Consider the following 20,025-nt stretch of genomic DNA (forward strand, 5'->3'; position numbering starts at 1 on the left):
TCAGGGTGATATGGCCGTGAGCGGTACTGCTCTTGCAGATGGACACCCATGAAATGTCGAAAAAGATGCGGGGTATGATGCTCACAGCACCTGGTATTCCCAAGCAGTCTCCCAATCAGGTACTAACCAGGCCAAACCATGCTTGGCTGCCGAGATCTGACGAGGTCGGGCCTTTGCAGGGTGGTATGGCCGTGAGCGGTACTGCTCTTGCAGATGGACACCCATGAAATGTCGAAAAAGATGCGGGGTATGATGCTCACAGCACCTGGTATTCCCCAGCGGTCTCCCAATCAGATACTAACCAGGCCAAACCATGCTTGGCTTCCGAGATCGGACGAGATCGGGCCTTTTCAGGGTGGTATGGCCGTTAGCGGTACTGCCTTTGCAGATGGACACCCAGGAAATGTCGAAAAAGATGCAGGGTATGATGCTCACAGCACCTGGTATTCCCAAGCGGTCTCCCAAACAGGTACTAAACAGGCCGAACCATGCTTGGCTTCCGAGATCGGACGAGATCGGGCCTTTTCAGGGTGGTATGGCCGTGAGCGGTACTGCTCTTGCAGGTGGACACCCATGAAATGTCGAAAAAGATGCGGGGCAAGATGCTCACAGCACCTGGTATTCCCAAGCGGTCTCCCAATCAGGTACTAAACAGGCCGAACCACGCTTGGCTTCCGAGATCGGACGGGATCGGGCCTTTTCAGGGTGGTATGGCCGTGAGCGGTACTGCTCATGCAGATGGACACCCATGAAATGTCGAAAAAGATGCGGGGTATGATGCTCACAGCACCTGGTATTCCCAAGCGGTCTCCCAATCAGGTACTAACCAGGCCGAACCATGCTTGGCTGCCGAGATCGGACGAGATCGGGCCTTTTCAGGGTGGTATGTCCGTGAGCGGTACTGCTTTTGCAGATGGACACCCATGAAATGTCGAAAAAGATGCGGGGTATGATGCTCACAGCACCTGGTATTCCCAAGCGGTCTCCCAATCAGGTACTAACCAGGCCGAACCATGCTTGGCTGCCGAGATCGGACGAGATCGGGCGAGATCGGGCCTTATCAGGGTGGTATGGCCGTGAGCGGTACTGCTCTTGCAGATGGACACCCATGAAATGTCGAAAAAGATGCGGGGTCTGATGCTCACAGCACCTGGTATTCCCAAGCGGTCTCCCAATCAGGTACTAAACAGGCCGAACAATGCTTGGCTTCCGAGATCGGACGAGATCGGGCCTTTTCAGGGTGGTATGGCCGTGAGCGGTACTGCTTTTGCAGATGGACACCCATGAAATGTCGAAAAAGATGCGGGGTATGATGCTCACAGCACCTGGTATTCCCAAACGGTCTCCCAACCCGGTACTAACCAGGCCGAACCATGCTTGGCTTCCAAGATCGGACGAGATCGGGCCTTTTCAGGGTGGTATGGCCGTGAGCGGTACTGCACTAGCAGATGGACACCCATGAGCTAAAGTATTAATTCGACCTTCTACACCTGCTACCCAAATCAATTGGGATTTGACATTATTCAAAGTCAGTTGGAATATTCAGGTTATAAAAGAGGGGGGAAAAGGCAGGAATATATACAGCTATGTTTTACTTTTGTGCATTTCAGGCCAAATTGGTATTTGTCTTTGAGTCAGCAATAATAACAAAGGAGTAAAGTCAGCTTGATTGCAGTAAGACTTTTTGCACTCTATACACTCAATTTTCACATGTTGTTTTACTTCTGGACGCTGTAAATGGACTGCACATCTGTTGCATCGTGTGTATATATGTGTATTACCGTACTTTGAATTTTGATTTAAACCTTTACAACCCAACTGCCTCAGATCAAGCAATTATAATGTAAAGTAGTAGATGTTTAAAAAAAGCACCAAATGCAAAAAGATAACAAAATAACAATACTAAATAGTCAAATAAGCAACTCCATTATTCTTTTAGAGAAAATATCTCAGCGGGGTCAAGTCATTCAATTCAAATCGACTGGTAATCAGATTCAATTAAAGACTAACCGATTGGGTGCAATGGTGTAGTGGCAGCACAACTAAATGAATTCACTGAATTTAAATGGGATTTATAAGTGTTTTCACATTTTATACTGTAAAACAAAAATCACATAGGATTTATGGTTAAACACTGGAGCTACAGAATTTTACCAGAAATTACATTCAATTGGTATAGCACTTCAATAACCACCAATTTATTGGAACACTATTGTAGATTTTTCATTACACTGAAACTAAAATTATATTGCTCCACCACCACATGCACACACCCCTTTTTTACTGTATAACTCTAGCAACCACAAGTATTTTATTTTTATTTTTTTAAGAAGAAAATGACTGACTATTCTATTAATTTTTAAAGAAGGCTCAGCAAAATACCCAGCATTCAATAGTACTGGCATGCTGGAACTTGCAAACTACACTCCTCAACTACACGGAAAAAAAATAGAAAAAAACAGTCATACATTGTCTGCAGTACTTTCCACTCATTCGCTTACACTTTGTACTCCATCCTTTCTACACAAAAAGCATCATCCCGCTGTTACAGAGTAAAGAAGTTTGCACAGAGTCCTTTTCTTGCTGTTCTGTCTCTTTAGAACAGAAGGACACTTTGCGCTTCACAGAATGCAAGTCTACAAGTACTGCTGCTTAGATGTGGTTGAATGTTAGGCCCCTAAGAAATACATGTGAAGCAACAGCAATGCTTTACAAGGTGTCTATTGTTTATATAAATAAACATAAAACAGGTTACGAAAACATGCTGTAAAATCCAAATCATATTTTATCATAGTTTCACATGCTTAAACTAATAGTAATTGTTTAGTATAATTGATCGTCATGTGAAAGACATTGTTTAGTATTCTTTCATTCATTCATTCTCTCAACCACTTATCCTCACAAGGGTCACGGGGGGTGCTAAGGCCTATCCCAGCTATCTACGGGCACCAGGCGGGGGACAAAAGAATGAACATAATTTAAAGTAATTGCTCTACAGTTGTACTGCATACCGGAGGTCATTTAATTCATTCAGATCAAGAACCTCAAATAACATAACGGCTGGTATTGTTGGAGATGGAAATCCAACTCATTTTATCTCTGAGGGCTAGCTGCGAATGCACTTGCATTATGTCAGTAAAATTCTAGAAATCATAGCGAAAGGGTTATTTTTCAAGAACATCTGTTCCCGAAAGACCGACAAATTGTCTTTATTTGATGCTCTTGTCAGGAGTGGTTGGATTGCCTTTCCTGGCATGACGTCACGATAACTATCAGCTGTCACTAATTACGTGATTAGATTATTTTTGGCGTCACTGGACAAGGTCCAAGTGGACATGGGGAAGCTGGAGCACCTCTTTGAGTCCAGGGCCAAAGAGACGCCATGGGCCAAGAAAGCGCCAGAGAGCAAAAAGTCCGAGATCCTGGTTCTGGACTCCAAGCGGAGCACCGCCATCAACATCGGGATGACGGTCCTGCCCGCCGTTCACGTCATCAAGAGCGCCATCCTCAACTTTGACGACTTTGCCATCAACAAGGAGGGTGTGGAGAAGATCCTGAGCATGACGCCCACAGAGGAGGAGAAGCAGAAGATCCGCGAGGCTCGCTCGGCCAATCCCGACGTTCCCCTGGGGACGGCCGAGGAATTCCTCTCGGGCCTGGCTTCCGTCAGCGCCTTGACCCCCCGCCTGCAGCTGTGGTCTTTCAAACTCAACTATGAGGCACTCGAGCAGGAGATCGCCGAGCCCCTGTTTGACCTGAAGTTGGGCATGGAGCAGCTGGCCGGCAACCGGACCTTCAAGAAGATCCTGGCCACGCTGCTGGCCGTGGGGAACTTCCTCAACGGGTGTCCTCCTCACCAGAATCTTCAGGCTCCCTCCATGGTGAATCAATTCCTCTGGGCATAGGCATAAGATAACTTGGGCGCTCTCTGGTGGTTGTACGCACCTGGGCATCATGATGAAACGGTAAAGGCTTCCCAGGGCGACGTGCATAGCAGTGGTGGGGCGTATGAGTACGCTGCGGCTCTAACTCTTCTACCAGCTGTGGCTCATCTCTAGAAATGATGTGCCTGAGAGCCCCGCACCACGGTGTGTCCATTACAAAATTCCTAAACGATTCTGAGGGGTTTCTTATACATTCCAAGCAGTCCGGTGTCTTCGAGGTGGATGGTTTGCGTCGCCGAGTGCGTCGGCGCGAGCGTGGGTGGCGCTCCGCTGGGTCCATAATGGTTGGATCGTGCTGTTACGATTTCACCGCGTAGTGCGACGCGATCGTAGGGTAAGTTGAACCCAGATGCAGAGTCGCCGAAGTAATTGGAAAGGTGAGGCAGATCTGTAGCTCTTGTTGGTTGATTTAATAAACGGGGTAACATAACTTAAACAACTTGGCTTGACCACTCATTACAAACGAACTGAACATGCGGCGTGGCGTCAATGGAAACAGCAATTACTACGAGGATTAACAGGAAACGAAACCAGAACTTAACCAGTCGATCCAACCGCGTCCACAGAAAATCATAATGCTTAAATACCAAAAATAATCTAATCACGTAATTAGTGACAGCTGATAGTTATCGTGACGTCATGCCAGGAAAGGCAATCCAACCACTCCTGACAGCTCTGAGTGATTTTGGATCCTTTGTTTCTCCCCCAAGTAATGAGGACATGTTCTTTTTAAGATAGCTCTCCATCTAAGTCCTACTATAGGTCCAGTCTTGGTAAAAGGTGCATGATGACAACTGATCTATCTGAAATCCAGAATTTGATCTGGATTTCAGATAGATCACCCATGAAATGTCGAAAAAGATGCGGGGTATGATGCTCACAGCACCTGGTATTCCCAAGCGGTCTCCCAATCAGGTACTAACCAGGCCGTACCATGCTTGGCTTCCGAGATCGAACGAGATCGGGCCTTTTCAGGGTGGTATGGCCGTGAGCGGTACTGCTCTTGCAGATGGACACCCATGAAATGTCGAAAAAGATGCGGGGTATGATGCTCACAGCACCTGGTATTCCCAAGCGGTCTCCCAATCAGGTACTAACCAGGCCGAACCATGCTTGGCTTACGAGATCGGACGAGATCGGGCCTTTTCAGGGTGGTATGGCCGTGAGCGGTACTGCTTTTGCAGATGGACACCCATGAAATGTCGAAAAAGATGCGGGGTATGATACTCACAGCACCTGGTATTCCCAAGCGGTCTCCCAATCAGGTACTAAACAGGCCGAACCATGCTTGGCTTCCGAGATCGGACGAGATCTGGCCTTTTCAGGGTGGTATGGCCGTGAGCAGTACTGCCCTTGCAGATGGACACCCATGAAATGTCGAAAAAGATGCGGGGTATGATGCTCACAGCACCTGGTATTCCCAAGCGGTCTCCCAATCAGGTACTAACCAGGCCAAACCATGCTTGGCTTCCGAGATCGGGCGAGATCGGGCCTTTTCAGGGTGGTATGGCCGTGAGCGGTACTGCACTAGCAGATGGACACCCATGAAATGTCGAAAAAGATGCGGGGCATGGTTCTCACAGCACCCGGTATTCCCAAGCGGTCTCCCAATCTGGTACTAAACAAGTCTAACCATGCTTGGCTTCCGAGATCGGACGAGATCGGGCCTTTTCAGGGTGGTATGGCCGTGAGCGGTACTGCACTAGCAGATGGACACCCATGAAATGTCGAAAAAGATGCGGGGTATGATGTACACAGCACCTGGTATTCCCAAGCGGACTCCCAATCAGGTACTAACCAGGCCGAACCATGCTTGGCTTCCGAGATCGGACGAGATCGGGCCTTTTCAGGGAGGTATGGCCGTGAGCGGTACTGCACTAGCAGATGGACACCCATGAAATGTCGAAAAAGATGCGGGGTATGATGCTCACCGCACCTGGTATTCCCAAGCGGTCTCCCAATCAGGTACTAACCAGGCCGAACCATGCTTGGCTGCCGAGATCGGACGAGATCAGGCGAGATCGGGCCTTATCAGGGTGGTATGGCCGTGAGCGGTACTGCTCTTGCAGATGGACACCCATGAAATGTCAAAAAAGATGCGGGGTATGATGCTCACAGCACCTGGTATTCCCAAGCAGTCTCCCAATCAGGTACTAAACAGGCCGAACCATGCTTGGCTTCCGAGATCGGACGAGATCGGGCCTTTTCAGCGTGGTATGGCCGTGAGCGGTACTGCACTAGCAGATGGACACCCATGAAATGTCGAAAAAGATGCTGGGTATGATGCTCACAGCACCTGGTATTCCCAAGCGGTCTGCCAATCAGGTACTAACCAGGCTGAACCATGCTTGGCTGCCTAGATCGGACGAGATCGGGCCTTTTCAGGGTGGTATGGCCGTGAGCGGTACTGCTCTTGCAGATGGACACCCATGAAATGTCAAAAAAGATGCGGGGTATGATGCTCACAGCACCTGGTATTCCCAAGCGGTCTCCCAATCAGGTACTAAACAGGCCGAATCATGCTTGGCTTCCGAGATCGGACGAGATCGGGCCTTTTCAGGGTGGTATGGCCGTGAGCGGTACTCTACTAGCAGATGGACACCCATGAAATGTCGAAAAAGATGCGGGGTATGATGCTTAAAGCACCTGGTATTCCCAAGCGGTCTCCCAATCAGGTACTAAACAGGCCGAACCATGCTTGGCTTCCGAGATCGGACGAGATCGGGCCTTTTCAGGGTGGTATGGCCGTGAGCGGTACTGCACTAGCAGATGGACACCCATGAAATGTCGAAAAAGATGCGGGGTATGATGCTCACAGCACCTGGTATTCCCAAGCAGTTTCCCAATCAGGTACTAAACAGGCCGAACCATGCTTGGCTTCCGAGATCGGACGAGATCGGGCCTTTTTTAGGGTGGTATAGCCATGAGCGGTACTGCTCTTGCAGATGGACACCCATGAAATGTCGAAAAAGATGCGGGGTATGATGCTCACAGCACCTGGTATTCCCAAGCGGTCTCCCAATCAGGTACTAAACAGGCCGAACCATGCTTGGCTGCCGAGATCGGACGAGATCGGGCCTTTTCAGGGTGGTATGGCCGTGAGCGGTACTGTACTAGCAGATGGACACCCATGAAATGTCGAAAAAGATGCGGGGTATGATGCTCACAGCACCTGGTATTCCCAAGCGGTCTCCCAATCAGGTACTAACCAGCCGAACCATGCTTGGCTGCCGAGATCGAGCCTTTTCAGGGTGGTATGGCCGTGAGCGGTACTGCTCTTGCAGATGGACACCCATGAAATGTCGAAAAAGATGCGGGGTATAATGCTCACAGCCCCTGGTATTCCCAAGCGGTCTCCCAATCAGGTACTAAACAGGCCGAATTATGTTTGGCTTCCGAGATCGGACGAGATCGGGTCTTTTCAGGGTGGTATGGCCGTGAGCGGTACTGCTCTTGCAGATGGACACCCATGAAATGTCGAAAAATTTGTGGGGTATGATGCTCACAGCACCTGGTATTCCCAAGCGGTCTCCCAATCAGGTACTAAACAGGCCGAACCATGCTTGGCTGCTGAGATCGGACGAGATCGGGCCTTTTCAGGGTGGTATCGCCGTGAGCGGTACTGCTCTTGCAGATGGACACCCATGAAATGTCGAAAAAGATGCGGGGTATGATGCTCACAGCACCTGGTATTCCCAAGCGGTCTCCCAATCAGGTACTAAACAGGCCGAACCTTGCTTGGCTGCTGAGATCGGACGAGATCGGGCCTTTTCAGGGTGGTATGGCCGTGAGCGGTACTGCTCTTGCAGATGGACACCCATGAAATGTCGAAAAAGATGCGGGGTATGATGCTCACAGCACATGGTATTGCCAAGCGGTCTCGCAATCAGGTACTAACCAGGCCGAACCATGCTTGGCTTCCGAGATCGGACGAGATCGGACGAGATCGGGCCTTTTCAGGGTGGTATGGCCGTGAGCGGTACTGCACTAGCAGATGGACACCCATGAAATGTCGAAAAAGATGCGGGGTATGATGCTCACAGCACCTGGTATTCACAAGCAGTCTCCCAATCAGGTATTAACCAGGCTGAACCATGCTTGGCTGCCGAGATCGGACGAGATCGGGCGAGATCGGGCCTTATCAGGGTGGTATGGCCGTGAGCGGTACTGCTCTTGCAGATGGACACCCATGAAATGTCGAAAAAGATGCGGGGTATGATGCTCACAGCACCTGGTATTCTCAAGCGGTCTCCCAATCAGGTACTAACCAGGCCGAACCATGCTTGGCTGCCGAGTTCGGACGAGATCGGGCGAGATCGGGCCTTTTCAGGGTGGTATGGCCGTGAGCGGTACTGCTTTTGCAGATGGACACCCATGAAATGTCGAAAAAGATGCGGGGTATGATGCTCACAGCACGTGGTATTCCCAAGCGGTCTCCCAATCAGGTACTAACCAGGCCGAACCATGCTTGGCTGCCGAGATCGGACGAGATCGGACGAGATCGGGCCTTTTCAGGGTGGTATGGCCGTGAGCGGTACTGCACTAGCAGATGGACACCCATGAAATGTCGAAAAAGATGCGGGGTATGATGCTCACAGCACCTGGTATTCCCAAGCGGTCTCCCAATCAGGTACTAACCAGGCCGAACGATGCTTGGCTTCCTAGATCGGGCGAGATCGGGCCTTTTCAGGGTGGTATGGCCGTGAGCGGTACTGCTTTTGCAGATGGACACCCATGAAATGTCGAAAAAGATGCGGGGTATGATGCTCGCAGCACCTGGTATTCCCAAGCGGTCTCCCAATCAGGTACTTACCAGGCCGAACCATGCTTGGCTTCCGAGATCGGAGGAGATTGGGCCTTTTCAGGGTGGTATGGCCGTGAGCGGTACTACTCTTGCAGATGGACACCCATGAAATGTCGAAAAAGATGCGGGGCAAGATGCTCACAGCACCTGGTATTCCCAAGCGGTCTCCCAATCAGGTACTAAACAGGCGGAACCCTGCTTGGTTGCCGAGATCGGACGAGATCGGGCCTTATCAGGGTGGTATGGCCGTGAATGGTACTGCTCTTGCAGATGGACACCCATGAAATGTCGAAAAAGGTGCGGGGTATGATGCTCACAGCACCTGGTATTCCCAAGCAGTCTCCCAATCAGGTACTAACCAGGCCGAATCATGCTTGGCTGCCGAGATCGGACGAGATCGGGCGAGATCGGGCCTTTTCAGGGTGGTATGGCCGTGAGCGGTACTGCTCTTGCAGATGGACACCCATGAAATGTCGAAAAAGATGCGGGGCAAGATGCTCACAGCACCTGGTATTCCCAAGCGGTCTCCCAATCAGGTACTAAACAGGCGGAACCATGCTTGGCTTCCGAGATCGGAGGAGATTGGGCCTTTTCAGGGTGGTATGGCCGTGAGCGGTACTATTCTTGCAGATGGACACCCATGAAATGACGAAAAAGATGCGGGGCAAGATGCTCACAGCACCTGGTATTCCCAAGCTGTCTCCCAATCAGGTACTAAACAGGCGGAACCCTGCTTGGCTGCCGAGATCGGACGAGATCGGGCCTTATCAGGGTGGTATGGCCGTGAATGGTACTGCTCTTGCAGATGGACACCCATGAAATGTCGAAAAAGGTGCGGGGTATGATGCTCACAGCACCTGGTATTCCCAAGCGGTCTCCCAATCAGGTACTAACCAGGCCGAACCATGCTTGGCTGCCGAGATCGGACGAGATCGGGCGAGATCGGGCCTTTTCAGGGTGGTATGGCCGTAAACGGTACTGCTCTTGCAGATGGACACCCATGAAATGTCGAAAAAGATGCGGGGTATGATGCTCACAGCACCTGGTATTCCCAAGCGGTCTCCCAATCAGGTACTAACCAGGCCGAACCATGCTTGGCTGCCGAGATCGGACGAGATCGGGCGAGATCGGGCCTTATCAGGGTGGTATGGCTGTGAGCGGTACTGCTCTTGCAGATGGACACCCATGAAATGTCGAAAAAGTTGCAGGGTATGATGCTCACAGCACCTGGTATTCCCAAGCTGTCTCCCAATCAGGTACTAACCAGGCCGAACGATGCTTGGCTGCCGAGATCGGACGAGATCGGACGAGATCGGGCCTTTTCAGGGTGGTATGGCCGTGAGCGGTACTGCACTAGCAGATGGACACCCATGAAATGTCGAAAAAGATGCGGGGTATGATGCTCACAGCACCTGGTATTCCCAAGCGGTCTCACAATCAGGTACTAAACAGGCCAAACCATGCTTGGCTTCCGAGATCGGACGAGATCGGGCCTTATCAGGGTGGTATGGCCGTGAGCGGTACTGCTCTTGCAGATGGACAGCCATGAAATGTCGAAAAAGATGCGGGGTATGATGCTCACAGCACCTGGTATTCCCAAGCGGTCTCCCAATCAGGTACTGACCAGGCCGAACCATGCTTGGCTTCCGAGATCGGACGAGATCGGGCCTTTTCAGGGTGGTATGGCCGTGGGCGGTACTGTACTAGCAGATGGACACCCATGAAATGTCGAAAAAGATGCGGGGTATGATGCTCACAGCACCTGGTATTCCCAAGCGGTCTCCCAATCAGGTACTAACCAGGCCGAACCATGCTTAGCTGCCGAGATCGGACGAGAGCGGGCGAGATCGGGCCTTTTCAGGGTGGTATGGCCGTGAGCGGTACTGCACTAGCAGATGGACACCCATGAAATGTCGAAAAAGATGCGGGGTATGATGCTCAAAGTACCTGGTATTCCCAAGCGGTCTCCCAATCAGGTACTAACCAGGCCGAACCATACTTGGCTGCCGAGATCGGGCGAGATCGGGCCTTTTCAGGGTGGTATGGCCGTGAGCTGTACTGCTCCTGCAGATGGACACCCATGAAATGTCGAAAAAGATGCGGGGTATGATGCTCACAGCACCTGGTATTCCCAAGCGGTCTCCCAATCAGGTACTAAACAGGCCGAACCATGCTTGGCTGCCGAGATCGGACGAGATCGGACGAGATCGGGCCTTTTCAGGGTGGTATGGCCGTGAGCGGTACTGCACTAGCAGATGGACACCCATGAAATGTCGAAAAAGATGCGGGGTATGATGCTCACAGCACCTGGTATTCCCAAGCGGTCTCCCAATCAGGTACTAACCAGGCCGAACGATGCTTGGCTTCCTAGATCGGGCGAGATCGGGCCTTTTCAGGGTGGTATGGCCGTGAGCGGTACTGCTTTTGCAGATGGACACCCATGAAATGTCGAAAAAGATGCGGGGTATGATGCTCGCAGCACCTGGTATTCCCAAGCGGTCTCCCAATCAGGTACTTACCAGGCCGAACCATGCTTGGCTTCCGAGATCGGAGGAGATTGGGCCTTTTCAGGGTGGTATGGCCGTGAGCGGTACTACTCTTGCAGATGGACACCCATGAAATGTCGAAAAAGATGCGGGGCAAGATGCTCACAGCACCTGGTATTCCCAAGCGGTCTCCCAATCAGGTACTAAACAGGCGGAACCCTGCTTGGTTGCCGAGATCGGACGAGATCGGGCCTTATCAGGGTGGTATGGCCGTGAATGGTACTGCTCTTGCAGATGGACACCCATGAAATGTCGAAAAAGGTGCGGGGTATGATGCTCACAGCACCTGGTATTCCCAAGCAGTCTCCCAATCAGGTACTAACCAGGCCGAATCATGCTTGGCTGCCGAGATCGGACGAGATCGGGCGAGATCGGGCCTTTTCAGGGTGGTATGGCCGTGAGCGGTACTGCTCTTGCAGATGGACACCCATGAAATGTCGAAAAAGATGCGGGGCAAGATGCTCACAGCACCTGGTATTCCTAAGCGGTCTCCCAATCAGGTACTAAACAGGCGGAACCATGCTTGGCTTCCGAGATCGGAGGAGATTGGGCCTTTTCAGGGTGGTATGGCCGTGAGCGGTACTATTCTTGCAGATGGACACCCATGAAATGTCGAAAAAGATGCGGGGCAAGATGCTCACAGCACCTGGTATTCCCAAGCTGTCTCCCAATCAGGTACTAAACAGGCGGAACCCTGCTTGGCTGCCGAGATCGGACGAGATCGGGCCTTATCAGGGTGGTATGGCCGTGAATGGTACTGCTCTTGCAGATGGACACCCATGAAATGTCGAAAAAGGTGCGGGGTATGATGCTCACAGCACCTGGTATTCCCAAGCGGTCTCCCAATCAGGTACTAACCAGGCCGAACCATGCTTGGCTGCAGAGATCGGACGAGATCGGGCGAGATCGGGCCTTTTCAGGGTGGTATGGCCGTAAACGGTACTGCTCTTGCAGATGGACACCCATGAAATGTCGAAAAAGATGCGGGGTATGATGCTCACAGCACCTGGTATTCCCAAGCGGTCTCCCAATCAGGTACTAACCAGGCCGAACCATGCTTGGCTGCCGAGATCGGACGAGATCGGGCGAGATCGGGCCTTATCAGGGTGGTATGGCTGTGAGCGGTACTGCTCTTGCAGATGGACACCCATGAAATGTCGAAAAAGTTGCAGGGTATGATGCTCACAGCACCTGGTATTCCCAAGCTGTCTCCCAATCAGGTACTAACCAGGCCGAACGATGCTTGGCTGCCGAGATCGGACGAGATCGGACGAGATCGGGCCTTTTCAGGGTGGTATGGCCGTGAGCGGTACTGCACTAGCAGATGGACACCCATGAAATGTCGAAAAAGATGCGGGGTATGATGCTCACAGCACCTGGTATTCCCAAGCGGTCTCCCAATCAGGTACTAAACAGGCCAAACCATGCTTGGCTTCCGAGATCGGACGAGATCGGGCCTTATCAGGGTGGTATGGCCGTGAGCGGTACTGCTCTTGCAGATGGACAGCCATGAAATGTCGAAAAAGATGCGGGGTATGATGCTCACAGCACCTGGTATTCCCAAGCGGTCTCCCAATCAGGTACTGACCAGGCCGAACCATGCTTGGCTTCCGAGATCGGACGAGATCGGGCCTTTTCAGGGTGGTATGGCCGTGAGCGGTACTGCACTAGCAGATGGACACCCATGAAATGTCGAAAAAGATGCGGGGTATGATGCTCAAAGTACCTGGTATTCCCAAGCGGTCTCCCAATCAGGTACTAACCAGGCCGAACCATACTTGGCTGCCGAGATCGGGCGAGATCGGGCCTTTTCAGGGTGGTATGGCCGTGAGCTGTACTGCTCCTGCAGATGGACACCCATGAAATGTCGAAAAAGATGCGGGGTATGATGCTCACAGCACCTGGTATTCCCAAGCGGTCTCCCAATCAGGTACTAAACAGGCCGAACCATGCTTGGCTGCCGAGATCGGACGAGATCGGGCCTCTTCAGGGTGGTATGGCCGTGAGCGGTACTGCACTAGCAGATGGACACCCATGAAATGTCGAAAAAGATGCGGGGTATGATGCTCACAGCACCTGGTATTCCCAAGCGGTCTCCCAATCAGGTACTAAACAGGCCGAATCATGCTTGGCTTCCGAGATCGGACGAGATCGGGCCTTTTCAGGGTGGTATGGCCGTGAGCGGCACTGCAATAGCAGATGGACACCCATGAAATGTCGAAAAAGATGCGGGGTATGATGCTCACAGCACCTGGTATTCCCAAGCGGTCTTCCAATCAGGTACTAAACAGGCCGAACCATGCTTGGCTTCCGAGATCGGGCCTTTTCAGGGTGGTATGGCCGTGAGCGGTACTGCACTAGCAGATGGACACCCATGAAATGTCGAAAAAGATGCGGGGTATGATGCTCACAGCACCTGGTATTCCCAAACGGTCTCCCAATCAGGTACGAACCAGGCCGAAACATGCTTGGCTTCCGAGATCAGGCGAGATCGGGCCTTTTCAGGGTGGTATGGCCGTGAGCGGTACTGCTTTTGCAGATGGACACCCATGAAATGTCGAAAAAGATGCGGGGTATGATGCTCACAGCACGTGGTATTCCCAAGCGGTCTCCCAATCAGGTACTAACCAGGCCGAAACATGCTTGGCTGCCGAGATCGGACGAGATCGGACGAGATCGGGCCTTTTCAGGGTGGTATGGCTGTGAGCGGTACTGCACTAGCAGATGGACACCCATGAAATGTCGAAAAAGATGCGGGGTATGATGCTCACAGCACCTGGTATTCCCAAGCGGTCTCCCAATCAGGTACTAACCAGGCCGAACCATGCTTGGCTTCCTAGATCGGACGAGATCGGACGAGATCGGGCCTTTTCAGGGTGGTATGGCCGTGAGCGGTACTGCACTAGCAGATGGACACCCATGAAATGTCGAAAAAGATGCGGGGTATGATGCTCACAGCACCTGGTATTCCCAGAAGGTCTCCCAACTAGGTACTAACCAGGCCGAACCATGCTTGGCTTTCGAAATCGGACGAGATCGGGCTTTTTCAGGGTGGTATGGCCGTGAGCGGTACTGCTCTTGCAGATGGACACCCATGAAATGTTGAAAAAGATGCGGGGTATGATGCTCACAGCACCTGGTATTCCCAATCGGTCTCCCAATCAGGTACTAACCAGGCCGACCCATGCTTGGCTGCCGAGATAGGACGAGATCGGGCGAGATTGGGCCTTATCAGGGTGGTATGGCCGTGAACGGTACTGCTCTTGCAGATGGACACCCATGAAATGTCGAAAAAGATGCGGGGTATGATGCTCACAGCACCTGGTATTCCCAAGCGGTCTACCAATCAGCTACTAACCAGGCCGAACCATGCTTGGCTTCCGAAATCGGACGAGATCGGGCCTTTTCAGGGTGGTATGGCCGTGAGCGGTACTGCTCTTGCAGATGGACACCCATGAAATGTCGAAAAAGATGTGGGGTATGATGCTCACAGCACCTGGTATTCCCAAGCAGTCTCCCAATCAGGTACTAAACAGGCCGAACCATGCTTGGCATCCGAGATTGGACGAGATCGGGCCTTTTCAGGGTGGTATGGCCGTGAGCGGTACTGCTCTTGCAGATGGACACCCATGAAATGTCGCAAAAGATGCGGGGTATGATGCTCACAGCACCTGGTATTCCCAAGCGGTCTCCCAATCAGGTACTAACCAGGCCGACCCATGCTTGGCTGCCGAGATAGGACGAGATCGGGCGAGATCGGGCCTTATCAGGGTGGTATGGCCGTGAGCGGTACTGCTCTTGCAGATGGACACCCATGAAATGTCGAAAAAGATGCGGGGTATGATGCTCACAGCACCTGGTATTCCCAAGCGGTCTCCCAATCAGCTACTAACCAGGCCGAACCATGCTTGGCTTCCGAAATCGGACGAGATCGGGCCTTTTCAGGGTGGTATGGCCGTGAGCGGTACTGCTCTTGCAGATGGACACCCATGAAATGTCGAAAAAGATGTGGGGTATGATGCTCACAGCACCTGGTATTCCCAAGCGGTCTCCCAATCAGGTACTAACCAGGCCGAACTTTGCTTGGCTTCCGAGATCGGACGAGATCAGGCTTTTTCAGGGTGGTATGGCCGTGAGCGGTACTGCTTTTGCAGATGGACACCCATGAAATGTCGAAAAAGATGCGGGGTATGATGCTCACAGCACCTGGTATTCCCAAGCGGTCTCCCAATCAGGTACTAAACAGGCCGAACCATGCTTGGCTGCCGAGATCGGACGAGATCGGGCCTTTTCAGGGTGGTATGGCCGTGAGCGGTACTGCACTAGCAAATGGACACCCATGAAATGTCGAAAAAGATGCAGGGTATGATGCTCACAGCACCTGGTATTCCCAGAAGGTCTCCCAACTAGGTACTAACCAGGCCGAACCATGCTTAGCTTCCGAGATTAGATGAGATCGGGCCTTTTCAGGGTGGTATGGCCGTGAGCGATACTGCTTTTGCAGATGGACACCCATGAAATGTCGAAAAAGATGCGGGGTATGATGCTCACAGCACCTGGTATTCCCAAGCGGTCTCCCAATCAGGTACTAACCAGGCCGATCTATGCTTGGCTTCCGAGATCGGGCGAGATCGGGCCTTTTCAGGGTGGTATGGCCGTGAGCGGTACTGCTCTTGCAGATGGACACCCATGAAATGTCGAAAAAGATGCAGGGTATGATGCTCACAGCACCTGGTATTCCCAAGCGGTCTCCCAATCAGGCACTAAACAGGCCGAACCATGCTTGGCTTCCAAGATCGGACGAGATCGGGCCTTTTCAGGGTGGTATGGCCGTGAGCGGTACCGTCCTTGCAGATGGACACCCATGAAATGTCGAAAAAGATGCGGGGTATGATGCTCAGAGCACCTGGTATTCCCAAGCGGTCTCCCAATCAGGTACTAAACAGGCCGAACCATGCTTGGCTTCCACGATCGGACGAGATCGGGCGAGATCGGGCCTTATCAGGGTGGTATGGCCGTGAACGGTACTGCTCTTGCAGATGGACACCCATGAAATGTCGAAAAAGATGCGGGGTATGATGCTCACAGCACCTGGTATTCCCAAGCGGTCTACCAATCAGCTACTAACCAGGCCGAACCATGCTTGGCTTCCGAAATCGGACGAGATCGGGCCTTTTCAGGGTGGTATGGCCGTGAGCGGTACTGCTCTTGCAGATGGACACCCATGAAATGTCGAAAAAGATGTGGGGTATGATGCTCACAGCACCTGGTATTCCCAAGCAGTCTCCCAATCAGGTACTAAACAGGCCGAACCATGCTTGGCTTCCGAGATCGGACGAGATCGGGCCTTTTCAGGGTGGTATGGCCGTGAGCGGTACTGCTCTTGCAGATGGACACCCATGAAATGTCGAAAAAGATGCGGGGTATGATGCTCACAGCACCTGGTATTCCCAAGCGGTCTCCCAATCAGGTACTAACCAGGCCGACCCATGCTTGGCTGCCGAGATAGGACGAGATCGGGCGAGATCGGGCCTTATCAGGGTGGTATGGCCGTGAGCGGTACTGCTCTTGCAGATGGACACCCATGAAATGTCGAAAAAGATGCGGGGTATGATGCTCACAGCACCTGGTATTCCCAAGCGGTCTCCCAATCAGCTACTAACCAGGCCGAACCATGCTTGGCTTCCGAAATCGGACGAGATCGGGCCTTTTCAGGGTGGTATGGCCGTGAGCGGTACTGCTCTTGCAGATGGACACCCATGAAATGTCGAAAAAGATGTGGGGTATGATGCTCACAGCACCTGGTATTCCCAAGCGGTCTCCCAATCAGGTACTAACCAGGCCGAACTTTGCTTGGCTTCCGAGATCGGACGAGATCAGGCTTTTTCAGGGTGGTATGGCCGTGAGCGGTACTGCTCTTGCAGATGGACACCCATGAAATGTCGAAAAAGATGCGGGGTATGATGCTCACAGCACCTGGTATTCCCAAGCGGTCTCCCAATCAGGTACTAAACAGGCCGAACCATGCTTGGCTGCCGAGATCGGACGAGATCGGGCCTTTTCAGGGTGGTATGGCCGTGAGCGGTACTGCACTAGCAAATGGACACCCATGAAATGTCGAAAAAGATGCAGGGTATGATGCTCACAGCACCTGGTATTCCCAGAAGGTCTCCCAACTAGGTACTAACCAGGCCGAACCATGCTTAGCTTCCGAGATCAGATGAGATCGGGCCTTTTCAGGGTGGTATGGCCGTGAGCGATACTGCTTTTGCAGATGGACACCCATGAAATGTCGAAAAAGATGCGGGGTATGATGCTCACAGCACCTGGTATTCCCAAGCGGTCTCCCAATCAGGTACTAACCAGGCCGAACTATGCTTGGCTTCCGAGATCGGGCGAGATCGGGCCTTTTCAGGGTGGTATGGCCGTGAGCGGTACTGCTCTTGCAGATGGACACCCATGAAATGTCGAAAAAGATGCAGGGTATGATGCTCACAGCACCTGGTATTCCCAAGCGGTCTCCCAATCAGGCACTAAACAGGCCGAACCATGCTTGGCTTCCAAGATCGGACGAGATCGGGCCTTTTCAGGGTGGTATGGCCGTGAGCGGTACCGTCCTTGCAGATGGACACCCATGAAATGTCGAAAAAGATGCGGGGTATGATGCTCAGAGCACCTGGTATTCCCAAGCGGTCTCCCAATCAGGTACTAAACAGGCCGAACCATGCTTGGCTTCCACGATCGGACGAGATCGGGCCTTTTCAGGGTGGTATGGCCGTGAGCGGTACTGCACTTGCAGATGGACACCCATGAAATGTCGAAAAAGATGCGGGGTATGGTGCTCACAGCATCTGGTATTCCCAAGCGGTCTCCCAATCAGGTACTAAACAGGCCGAACCATGCTTGGCTTCCGAGATCGGACGAGATCGGGCCTTTTCAGGGTGGTATGGCCGTGAGCGGTACTGCACTAGCAGATGGACACCCATGAAATGTCGAAAAAGATGCGAGGTATGATGCTCACAGCACCTGGTATTCCGAAGCGGTCTCCCAATCAGGTACTAAACAGACCGAACCATGCTTGGCTGCCGAGATCGGACGAGATCGGGCCTTTTCAGGGTGGTATGGCCGTGAGCAGTACTGCACTAGCAGATGGACACCCATGAAATGTCGAAAAAGATGCGGGGTATGATGCTCACAGCACCTGGTATTTCCAAGCGGTCTACCAATCAGGTACTAACCAGGCCGAACCATGCTTGGCTTCCAAGAACGGACGAGATCGGGCCTTTTCAGGGTGGTATGGCCGTGAGCGGTACTGCACTAGCAGATGGACACCCATGAAATGTCGAAAAAGATGCGGGGTACGATGCTCACAGCACCTGGCATTCCCAAGCGGTCTTCCAACCAGGTACTAACCAGGCCGAACCATGCTTGGCTTCCGAGATCGGACGAGATCGGGCCTTTTCAGGGTGGTATGGCCGTGAGCGGTACTGCTGTTGCAGATGGACACCCAATAAATGTCGAAAAAGATGCGGGGCATGGTTCTCACAGCACCTGATATTCCCAAGCGGTCTCCCAATCTGGTACTAAACAAGTCTAACCATGCTTGGCTTCCGAGATCGGACGAGATCGGGCCTTTTCAGGGTGGTATGGCCGTGAGCGGTACTGCACTAGCAGATGGACACCCATGAAATGTCGAAAAAGATGCGGGGTATGATGTACACAGCACCTGGTATTCCCAAGCGGACTCCCAATCAGGTACTAACCAGGACGAACCATGCTTGGCTTCCAAGATCGGACGAGATCGGGCCTTTTCAGGGTGGTATGGCCGTGAGCGGTACTGCACTAGCAGATGGACACCCATGAAATGTCGAAAAAGATGCGGGGTATGATGCTCACAGCACCTGGTATTCCCAAGCGATCTCCCAATCAGGTACTAACCAGGCCGAACCATGCTTGGCTTCCGAGATCGGGCGAGATCGAGCCTTTTCAGGGTGGTATGGCCGTGAGCGGTACTGTTCTTGCAGATGGACACCCATGAAATGTCGAAAAAGATGCGGGGTATGATGCTCACAGCACCTGGTATTCCCAAGCGGTCTCCCAATCAGGTACTAACCAGGCCGAACCATGCTTGGCTTCCGAGTTCGGACGAGATTGGGCCTTTTCAGGGTGGTATGGCCGTGAGCGGTACTGCACTAGCAGATGGACACCCATGAAATGTCGAAAAAGATGCGGGGTATGATGCTCACAGCACCTGGTATTCCCAAGCGGTCTCCCAATCAGGTACTAAACAGGCCGAACCATGCTTGGCTGCCGAGATCGGACGAGATCGGGCCTTTTCAGGGTGGTATGGCCGTGAGCGGTACTGCACTAGCAGATGGACACCCATGAAATGTCGAAAAAGATGCGGGGTATGATGCTCACAGCACCTGGTATTCCCAAGCAGTCTCCCAACCAGGTACTAACCAGGCCAAACCATGCTTGGCTTCCGAGATCGGACGAGATCGGGCCTTTTCAGGGTGGTATGGCCGTGTGCGGTACTGCCCCTGCAGATGGACACCCATGAAATGTCGAAAAAGATGCAGGGTATGATGCTCACAGCACCTGGTATTCCCAAGCGGTCTCCCAATCAGGTACTAACCAGGCCGAACCATGCTTGGATTCCGAGATCGGGCGAGATCGGGCCTTTTCAGGGTGGTATGGCCGTGAGCGGTACTGCTCTTGCAGATGGACA

At 52.3% G+C, this 20,025-nt stretch overlaps 1 non-coding gene and 85 pseudogenes across 1 annotated transcript; all 86 read right to left on the bottom strand.

The window, feature by feature from the left end:
* Nucleotides 1-78: 78 nt before the first annotated feature.
* LOC144182150 (5S ribosomal RNA) lies at nt 79-197 on the bottom strand (annotated as a pseudogene).
* A 56-nt stretch (nt 198-253) lies between these two features.
* Nucleotides 254-372, bottom strand: LOC144191596 (5S ribosomal RNA; annotated as a pseudogene).
* A 56-nt stretch (nt 373-428) lies between these two features.
* LOC144188282 (5S ribosomal RNA) lies at nt 429-547 on the bottom strand (annotated as a pseudogene).
* A 56-nt stretch (nt 548-603) lies between these two features.
* LOC144187287 (5S ribosomal RNA) lies at nt 604-722 on the bottom strand (annotated as a pseudogene).
* A 56-nt stretch (nt 723-778) lies between these two features.
* Nucleotides 779-897, bottom strand: LOC144190106 (5S ribosomal RNA; annotated as a pseudogene).
* A 56-nt stretch (nt 898-953) lies between these two features.
* On the bottom strand, nt 954-1,082 carry LOC144182644 (5S ribosomal RNA; annotated as a pseudogene).
* A 56-nt stretch (nt 1,083-1,138) lies between these two features.
* Nucleotides 1,139-1,257, bottom strand: LOC144190449 (5S ribosomal RNA; annotated as a pseudogene).
* A 56-nt stretch (nt 1,258-1,313) lies between these two features.
* LOC144187860 (5S ribosomal RNA) lies at nt 1,314-1,432 on the bottom strand (annotated as a pseudogene).
* A 3,386-nt stretch (nt 1,433-4,818) lies between these two features.
* Nucleotides 4,819-4,937, bottom strand: LOC144183318 (5S ribosomal RNA; annotated as a pseudogene).
* A 56-nt stretch (nt 4,938-4,993) lies between these two features.
* Nucleotides 4,994-5,112, bottom strand: LOC144189350 (5S ribosomal RNA; annotated as a pseudogene).
* A 56-nt stretch (nt 5,113-5,168) lies between these two features.
* LOC144191790 (5S ribosomal RNA) lies at nt 5,169-5,287 on the bottom strand (annotated as a pseudogene).
* A 56-nt stretch (nt 5,288-5,343) lies between these two features.
* On the bottom strand, nt 5,344-5,462 carry LOC144188037 (5S ribosomal RNA; annotated as a pseudogene).
* A 56-nt stretch (nt 5,463-5,518) lies between these two features.
* LOC144191898 (5S ribosomal RNA) lies at nt 5,519-5,637 on the bottom strand (annotated as a pseudogene).
* A 56-nt stretch (nt 5,638-5,693) lies between these two features.
* Nucleotides 5,694-5,812, bottom strand: LOC144181812 (5S ribosomal RNA; annotated as a pseudogene).
* Nucleotides 5,813-5,868: 56 nt separating this feature from the next.
* On the bottom strand, nt 5,869-5,997 carry LOC144186164 (5S ribosomal RNA; annotated as a pseudogene).
* Nucleotides 5,998-6,053: 56 nt separating this feature from the next.
* Nucleotides 6,054-6,172, bottom strand: LOC144181715 (5S ribosomal RNA; annotated as a pseudogene).
* Nucleotides 6,173-6,228: 56 nt separating this feature from the next.
* On the bottom strand, nt 6,229-6,347 carry LOC144186102 (5S ribosomal RNA; annotated as a pseudogene).
* Nucleotides 6,348-6,403: 56 nt separating this feature from the next.
* Nucleotides 6,404-6,522, bottom strand: LOC144190286 (5S ribosomal RNA; annotated as a pseudogene).
* Nucleotides 6,523-6,578: 56 nt separating this feature from the next.
* Nucleotides 6,579-6,697, bottom strand: LOC144182803 (5S ribosomal RNA; annotated as a pseudogene).
* Nucleotides 6,698-6,753: 56 nt separating this feature from the next.
* Nucleotides 6,754-6,873, bottom strand: LOC144186555 (5S ribosomal RNA; annotated as a pseudogene).
* A 56-nt stretch (nt 6,874-6,929) lies between these two features.
* Nucleotides 6,930-7,048, bottom strand: LOC144188692 (5S ribosomal RNA; annotated as a pseudogene).
* Nucleotides 7,049-7,268: 220 nt separating this feature from the next.
* On the bottom strand, nt 7,269-7,387 carry LOC144184392 (5S ribosomal RNA; annotated as a pseudogene).
* A 56-nt stretch (nt 7,388-7,443) lies between these two features.
* Nucleotides 7,444-7,562, bottom strand: LOC144182738 (5S ribosomal RNA; annotated as a pseudogene).
* Nucleotides 7,563-7,618: 56 nt separating this feature from the next.
* Nucleotides 7,619-7,737, bottom strand: LOC144191499 (5S ribosomal RNA; annotated as a pseudogene).
* Nucleotides 7,738-8,163: 426 nt separating this feature from the next.
* Nucleotides 8,164-8,292, bottom strand: LOC144183156 (5S ribosomal RNA; annotated as a pseudogene).
* A 56-nt stretch (nt 8,293-8,348) lies between these two features.
* On the bottom strand, nt 8,349-8,477 carry LOC144186056 (5S ribosomal RNA; annotated as a pseudogene).
* A 56-nt stretch (nt 8,478-8,533) lies between these two features.
* Nucleotides 8,534-8,652, bottom strand: LOC144185256 (5S ribosomal RNA; annotated as a pseudogene).
* A 56-nt stretch (nt 8,653-8,708) lies between these two features.
* LOC144184101 (5S ribosomal RNA) lies at nt 8,709-8,827 on the bottom strand (annotated as a pseudogene).
* Nucleotides 8,828-8,883: 56 nt separating this feature from the next.
* Nucleotides 8,884-9,002, bottom strand: LOC144183793 (5S ribosomal RNA; annotated as a pseudogene).
* A 56-nt stretch (nt 9,003-9,058) lies between these two features.
* LOC144185978 (5S ribosomal RNA) lies at nt 9,059-9,187 on the bottom strand (annotated as a pseudogene).
* Nucleotides 9,188-9,243: 56 nt separating this feature from the next.
* Nucleotides 9,244-9,362, bottom strand: LOC144185875 (5S ribosomal RNA; annotated as a pseudogene).
* A 56-nt stretch (nt 9,363-9,418) lies between these two features.
* On the bottom strand, nt 9,419-9,537 carry LOC144186720 (5S ribosomal RNA; annotated as a pseudogene).
* Nucleotides 9,538-9,593: 56 nt separating this feature from the next.
* On the bottom strand, nt 9,594-9,722 carry LOC144183860 (5S ribosomal RNA; annotated as a pseudogene).
* A 56-nt stretch (nt 9,723-9,778) lies between these two features.
* On the bottom strand, nt 9,779-9,907 carry LOC144183000 (5S ribosomal RNA; annotated as a pseudogene).
* Nucleotides 9,908-10,148: 241 nt separating this feature from the next.
* Nucleotides 10,149-10,267, bottom strand: LOC144191829 (5S ribosomal RNA; annotated as a pseudogene).
* A 56-nt stretch (nt 10,268-10,323) lies between these two features.
* Nucleotides 10,324-10,442, bottom strand: LOC144189626 (5S ribosomal RNA; annotated as a pseudogene).
* A 56-nt stretch (nt 10,443-10,498) lies between these two features.
* LOC144182583 (5S ribosomal RNA) lies at nt 10,499-10,627 on the bottom strand (annotated as a pseudogene).
* Nucleotides 10,628-10,683: 56 nt separating this feature from the next.
* Nucleotides 10,684-10,802, bottom strand: LOC144185906 (5S ribosomal RNA; annotated as a pseudogene).
* A 56-nt stretch (nt 10,803-10,858) lies between these two features.
* LOC144184534 (5S ribosomal RNA) lies at nt 10,859-10,987 on the bottom strand (annotated as a pseudogene).
* Nucleotides 10,988-11,043: 56 nt separating this feature from the next.
* Nucleotides 11,044-11,162, bottom strand: LOC144185257 (5S ribosomal RNA; annotated as a pseudogene).
* A 56-nt stretch (nt 11,163-11,218) lies between these two features.
* LOC144184102 (5S ribosomal RNA) lies at nt 11,219-11,337 on the bottom strand (annotated as a pseudogene).
* A 56-nt stretch (nt 11,338-11,393) lies between these two features.
* LOC144183794 (5S ribosomal RNA) lies at nt 11,394-11,512 on the bottom strand (annotated as a pseudogene).
* Nucleotides 11,513-11,568: 56 nt separating this feature from the next.
* On the bottom strand, nt 11,569-11,697 carry LOC144185979 (5S ribosomal RNA; annotated as a pseudogene).
* A 56-nt stretch (nt 11,698-11,753) lies between these two features.
* On the bottom strand, nt 11,754-11,872 carry LOC144186713 (5S ribosomal RNA; annotated as a pseudogene).
* A 56-nt stretch (nt 11,873-11,928) lies between these two features.
* Nucleotides 11,929-12,047, bottom strand: LOC144186721 (5S ribosomal RNA; annotated as a pseudogene).
* Nucleotides 12,048-12,103: 56 nt separating this feature from the next.
* LOC144186280 (5S ribosomal RNA) lies at nt 12,104-12,232 on the bottom strand (annotated as a pseudogene).
* Nucleotides 12,233-12,288: 56 nt separating this feature from the next.
* Nucleotides 12,289-12,417, bottom strand: LOC144183001 (5S ribosomal RNA; annotated as a pseudogene).
* Nucleotides 12,418-12,658: 241 nt separating this feature from the next.
* LOC144188027 (5S ribosomal RNA) lies at nt 12,659-12,777 on the bottom strand (annotated as a pseudogene).
* Nucleotides 12,778-12,833: 56 nt separating this feature from the next.
* LOC144187299 (5S ribosomal RNA) lies at nt 12,834-12,952 on the bottom strand (annotated as a pseudogene).
* A 56-nt stretch (nt 12,953-13,008) lies between these two features.
* On the bottom strand, nt 13,009-13,127 carry LOC144185907 (5S ribosomal RNA; annotated as a pseudogene).
* A 56-nt stretch (nt 13,128-13,183) lies between these two features.
* LOC144190258 (5S ribosomal RNA) lies at nt 13,184-13,302 on the bottom strand (annotated as a pseudogene).
* Nucleotides 13,303-13,358: 56 nt separating this feature from the next.
* On the bottom strand, nt 13,359-13,477 carry LOC144190287 (5S ribosomal RNA; annotated as a pseudogene).
* Nucleotides 13,478-13,698: 221 nt separating this feature from the next.
* LOC144184580 (5S ribosomal RNA) lies at nt 13,699-13,817 on the bottom strand (annotated as a pseudogene).
* Nucleotides 13,818-13,873: 56 nt separating this feature from the next.
* On the bottom strand, nt 13,874-14,002 carry LOC144187206 (5S ribosomal RNA; annotated as a pseudogene).
* A 56-nt stretch (nt 14,003-14,058) lies between these two features.
* Nucleotides 14,059-14,187, bottom strand: LOC144185629 (5S ribosomal RNA; annotated as a pseudogene).
* Nucleotides 14,188-14,243: 56 nt separating this feature from the next.
* LOC144189192 (5S ribosomal RNA) lies at nt 14,244-14,362 on the bottom strand (annotated as a pseudogene).
* Nucleotides 14,363-14,603: 241 nt separating this feature from the next.
* LOC144182154 (5S ribosomal RNA) lies at nt 14,604-14,722 on the bottom strand (annotated as a pseudogene).
* A 56-nt stretch (nt 14,723-14,778) lies between these two features.
* LOC144184830 (5S ribosomal RNA) lies at nt 14,779-14,897 on the bottom strand (annotated as a pseudogene).
* A 56-nt stretch (nt 14,898-14,953) lies between these two features.
* LOC144187041 (5S ribosomal RNA) lies at nt 14,954-15,082 on the bottom strand (annotated as a pseudogene).
* Nucleotides 15,083-15,138: 56 nt separating this feature from the next.
* LOC144190492 (5S ribosomal RNA) lies at nt 15,139-15,257 on the bottom strand (annotated as a pseudogene).
* A 56-nt stretch (nt 15,258-15,313) lies between these two features.
* LOC144189436 (5S ribosomal RNA) lies at nt 15,314-15,432 on the bottom strand (annotated as a pseudogene).
* A 56-nt stretch (nt 15,433-15,488) lies between these two features.
* Nucleotides 15,489-15,607, bottom strand: LOC144188693 (5S ribosomal RNA; annotated as a pseudogene).
* A 56-nt stretch (nt 15,608-15,663) lies between these two features.
* LOC144184064 (5S ribosomal RNA) lies at nt 15,664-15,782 on the bottom strand (annotated as a pseudogene).
* A 56-nt stretch (nt 15,783-15,838) lies between these two features.
* Nucleotides 15,839-15,957, bottom strand: LOC144181874 (5S ribosomal RNA; annotated as a pseudogene).
* Nucleotides 15,958-16,013: 56 nt separating this feature from the next.
* LOC144182437 (5S ribosomal RNA) lies at nt 16,014-16,132 on the bottom strand (annotated as a pseudogene).
* A 241-nt stretch (nt 16,133-16,373) lies between these two features.
* LOC144182156 (5S ribosomal RNA) lies at nt 16,374-16,492 on the bottom strand (annotated as a pseudogene).
* A 56-nt stretch (nt 16,493-16,548) lies between these two features.
* Nucleotides 16,549-16,667, bottom strand: LOC144189736 (5S ribosomal RNA; annotated as a pseudogene).
* A 56-nt stretch (nt 16,668-16,723) lies between these two features.
* LOC144187042 (5S ribosomal RNA) lies at nt 16,724-16,852 on the bottom strand (annotated as a pseudogene).
* Nucleotides 16,853-16,908: 56 nt separating this feature from the next.
* On the bottom strand, nt 16,909-17,027 carry LOC144190495 (5S ribosomal RNA; annotated as a pseudogene).
* A 56-nt stretch (nt 17,028-17,083) lies between these two features.
* On the bottom strand, nt 17,084-17,202 carry LOC144189437 (5S ribosomal RNA; annotated as a pseudogene).
* A 56-nt stretch (nt 17,203-17,258) lies between these two features.
* LOC144188694 (5S ribosomal RNA) lies at nt 17,259-17,377 on the bottom strand (annotated as a pseudogene).
* A 56-nt stretch (nt 17,378-17,433) lies between these two features.
* On the bottom strand, nt 17,434-17,552 carry LOC144186918 (5S ribosomal RNA). Its single transcript, XR_013324829.1, has one exon. It is a non-coding gene; the product is annotated as a 5S ribosomal RNA (ribosomal RNA).
* A 56-nt stretch (nt 17,553-17,608) lies between these two features.
* On the bottom strand, nt 17,609-17,727 carry LOC144191156 (5S ribosomal RNA; annotated as a pseudogene).
* A 56-nt stretch (nt 17,728-17,783) lies between these two features.
* LOC144182438 (5S ribosomal RNA) lies at nt 17,784-17,902 on the bottom strand (annotated as a pseudogene).
* A 56-nt stretch (nt 17,903-17,958) lies between these two features.
* On the bottom strand, nt 17,959-18,077 carry LOC144186399 (5S ribosomal RNA; annotated as a pseudogene).
* A 56-nt stretch (nt 18,078-18,133) lies between these two features.
* Nucleotides 18,134-18,252, bottom strand: LOC144190935 (5S ribosomal RNA; annotated as a pseudogene).
* Nucleotides 18,253-18,308: 56 nt separating this feature from the next.
* On the bottom strand, nt 18,309-18,427 carry LOC144182571 (5S ribosomal RNA; annotated as a pseudogene).
* Nucleotides 18,428-18,483: 56 nt separating this feature from the next.
* On the bottom strand, nt 18,484-18,602 carry LOC144184797 (5S ribosomal RNA; annotated as a pseudogene).
* A 56-nt stretch (nt 18,603-18,658) lies between these two features.
* Nucleotides 18,659-18,777, bottom strand: LOC144188009 (5S ribosomal RNA; annotated as a pseudogene).
* Nucleotides 18,778-18,833: 56 nt separating this feature from the next.
* On the bottom strand, nt 18,834-18,952 carry LOC144191280 (5S ribosomal RNA; annotated as a pseudogene).
* Nucleotides 18,953-19,008: 56 nt separating this feature from the next.
* On the bottom strand, nt 19,009-19,127 carry LOC144185590 (5S ribosomal RNA; annotated as a pseudogene).
* A 56-nt stretch (nt 19,128-19,183) lies between these two features.
* On the bottom strand, nt 19,184-19,302 carry LOC144191953 (5S ribosomal RNA; annotated as a pseudogene).
* A 56-nt stretch (nt 19,303-19,358) lies between these two features.
* LOC144188638 (5S ribosomal RNA) lies at nt 19,359-19,477 on the bottom strand (annotated as a pseudogene).
* Nucleotides 19,478-19,533: 56 nt separating this feature from the next.
* LOC144188695 (5S ribosomal RNA) lies at nt 19,534-19,652 on the bottom strand (annotated as a pseudogene).
* Nucleotides 19,653-19,708: 56 nt separating this feature from the next.
* Nucleotides 19,709-19,827, bottom strand: LOC144188328 (5S ribosomal RNA; annotated as a pseudogene).
* A 56-nt stretch (nt 19,828-19,883) lies between these two features.
* LOC144187412 (5S ribosomal RNA) lies at nt 19,884-20,002 on the bottom strand (annotated as a pseudogene).
* Nucleotides 20,003-20,025: the final 23 nt, after the last annotated feature.

Source organism: Stigmatopora nigra, unplaced genomic scaffold, assembly GCF_051989575.1.
Source record: "Stigmatopora nigra isolate UIUO_SnigA unplaced genomic scaffold, RoL_Snig_1.1 HiC_scaffold_24, whole genome shotgun sequence".
In the NCBI taxonomy this organism is placed as follows: Eukaryota; Metazoa; Chordata; class Actinopteri; order Syngnathiformes; family Syngnathidae; genus Stigmatopora; species Stigmatopora nigra.